This window comes from Megalopta genalis, unplaced genomic scaffold (genome assembly GCF_051020955.1).
Source record: "Megalopta genalis isolate 19385.01 unplaced genomic scaffold, iyMegGena1_principal scaffold0314, whole genome shotgun sequence".
In the NCBI taxonomy this organism is placed as follows: Eukaryota; Metazoa; Arthropoda; class Insecta; order Hymenoptera; family Halictidae; genus Megalopta; species Megalopta genalis.
Window position 1 is genome coordinate 55,001 of NW_027476383.1, and position 3,051 is coordinate 58,051.

General features: G+C 46.4%; 1 non-coding gene across 1 annotated transcript; it reads right to left on the bottom strand.

The window, feature by feature from the left end:
- Positions 1–897: 897 nt before the first annotated feature.
- Positions 898–2,818, bottom strand: LOC143263066 (small subunit ribosomal RNA). Its single transcript, XR_013036642.1, has one exon. It is a non-coding gene; the product is annotated as a small subunit ribosomal RNA (ribosomal RNA).
- Positions 2,819–3,051: the final 233 nt, after the last annotated feature.

Here is a 3,051-nt window from a genome sequence, read left to right on the forward strand (position 1 = left end):
TACGTCCCACGCTCATGCTGCCACTAGCGCGCAACAGAGTAGGGTGTCAATGACAACGACACAGCATTGAAACGAGCTACACAAGCCGGTCTCTCTTGATACCAATGTAAACGAGCATTAAGTTATCTTCAGACTGCCCGATATTTTCGTCCTTTGGACTTTCCCAACGATTCCTTTTTTTCTTTTTTTTTTACACACCACAGCGAAGACTTGAGGAAGCGTGATTAGCACGCTCGCATCCCTCCCTGTCCTACTACAACTGTGTGTGTGTGTGTAAAGAAAGAAAAAAGAATACATTGGCTTTCTCTCTATCGAGAAGATGGCCTACGCAACGCAGATCAAAGGCCTAATATGTGTAATATAATACGCGTCTGGCCGTGTATAAATCACGCACGAATGATCTGGTCGGGCCCAACTCTTCTCGTACGCTTATTTTTCCGTGTTGGGGCACTATCATAAAATCACACAAACCCCAACACGTGTGTGTCTTGGAAGGAAGATGGCCTACGCAACGCAGATCAAAGGCCTAATACGTGTAGTACACACGTCTGCCGTGTAAATCACGCACGAATGATCTGGTCGGGCCCAACTCTTCTCCACCACACCACATCCCAACTTTGTACATTTTTATATATTTTTGTGCGTTGGGGCACCTTCATAATCACAAACCCCAACAACACATATATCTCTCTCTCTTTGAAAGATTTGTTGTGGCCTACGCAACGCAGATCAAAGGCCTAATACGTGTAGTACACACGTCTGGCCGTGTAAATCACGCACGAATGATCTGGCGGGCTCAACAATATCTTTTTTTTTTATATGAATTCTTATCCACAAACTAATCGAATTCATTTTCTCTCCTCCTCTCCTCTCTCTTTGAGATATATTGGAACATTGTAATGATCCTTCCGCAGGTTCACCTACGGAAACCTTGTTACGACTTTTACTTCCTCTAAATAATCAAGTTTGGTCATCTTCCCGGCATCATCGGCAATGCCGAAACATTGCCGCGCACCAGTCCGAAGACCTCACTAAATCATTCAATCGGTAGTAGCGACGGGCGGTGTGTACAAAGGGCAGGGACGTAATCAACGCGAGCTTATGACTCGCGCTTACTGGGAATTCCTCGTTCATGGGGAATAATTGCAAGCCCCAATCCCTAGCACGAAGGAGGTTCAGCGGGTTACCCGGGCCTTTCGGCCAGGGAACACACGCTGATTCCTTCAGTGTAGCGCGCGTGCGGCCCAGAACATCTAAGGGCATCACAGACCTGTTATTGCTCAATCTCGTGCGGCTAGAAGCCGCCTGTCCCTCTAAGAAGATTTGTTTGTACGTTGGTAGTAAAAACCCCACCGGCAGAAGCCGAGAGCCTTCGAGATACCATAATTACGTCTATTTAGCAGGCTAGAGTCTCGTTCGTTATCGGAATTAACCAGACAAATCGCTCCACCAACTAAGAACGGCCATGCACCACCACCCACCGAATCAAGAAAGAGCTATCAATCTGTCAATCCTTCCGGTGTCCGGGCCTGGTGAGGTTTCCCGTGTTGAGTCAAATTAAGCCGCAGGCTCCACTCCTGGTGGTGCCCTTCCGTCAATTCCTTTAAGTTTCAGCTTTGCAACCATACTTCCCCCGGAACCCAAAAGCTTTGGTTTCCCGGAAGCTGCCCGCCGAGTCATCGTAGGAACTTCGGCGGATCGCTAGCTGGCATCGTTTATGGTTAGAACTAGGGCGGTATCTGATCGCCTTCGAACCTCTAACTTTCGTTCTTGATTAATGAAAACATTTTTGGCAAATGCTTTCGCTTCTGTCCGTCTTGCGACGATCCAAGAATTTCACCTCTAACGTCGCAATACGAATGCCCCCATCTGTCCCTATTAATCATTACCTCGGGGTTCCGAAAACCAACAAAATAGAACCGAGGTCCTATTCCATTATTCCATGCACACAGTATTCAGGCGAAGGTAGCCTGCTTTGAGCACTCTAATTTGTTCAAAGTAAACGTACCGGCCCACCTCGACACTCAGTGAAGAGCACCGCGATGGGATATTAGTTGGACCGCCCCGTGAAGAGCAAAGCCCACCGGTAGGACGTACCACATAATGCCAGTTAAACACCGCGAGCGATGAACCGACACTGTGACACACAGATTCAACTACGAGCTTTTTAACCGCAACAACTTTAATATACGCTATTGGAGCTGGAATTACCGCGGCTGCTGGCACCAGACTTGCCCTCCAATGGATCCTCGTTAAAGGATTTAAAGTGTACTCATTCCGATTACGGGGCCTCGGATGAGTCCCGTATCGTTATTTTTCGTCACTACCTCCCCGTGCCGGGAGTGGGTAATTTGCGCGCCTGCTGCCTTCCTTGGATGTGGTAGCCGTTTCTCAGGCTCCCTCTCCGGAATCGAACCCTGATTCCCCGTTACCCGTTACAACCATGGTAGGCGCAGAACCTACCATCGACAGTTGATAAGGCAGACATTTGAAAGATGCGTCGCCGGTGCTATAAGACCATGCGATCAGCACAAAGTTATTCAGAGTCACCAAAGCAAACGATGGACGAGTGTAAACACCCGCCACCGATTGGTTTTGATCTAATAAAAGCGTTCCTACCATCTCTGGTCGGAACTCTGTTTTGCATGTATTAGCTCTAGAATTACCACAGTTATCCAAGTAAATTTTAGTACGATCTAAGAAACCATAACTGATTTAATGAGCCATTCGCGGTTTCACCTTAATACGGCATGTACTGAGACATGCATGGCTTAATCTTTGAGACAAGCATATGACTACTGGCAGGATCAACCAGGGAACTATACAATATGTATATATAAAATGGACAAAATTTAAATCCTTTTCCATCGTCGCCTGTTTCATATATATATGTCAGGTCGACACACCACTTTTCTCTTTCAAATATGTACAAGTTTTGCCACATTCCGCGCTTGTAACATATCTTCTTTAACGCTCAATTTCTTTCATTTTTCTACCATACAGATATTTTACCGTACGCCCAAAAACGTACGTATTATATTTTTGTTCTAT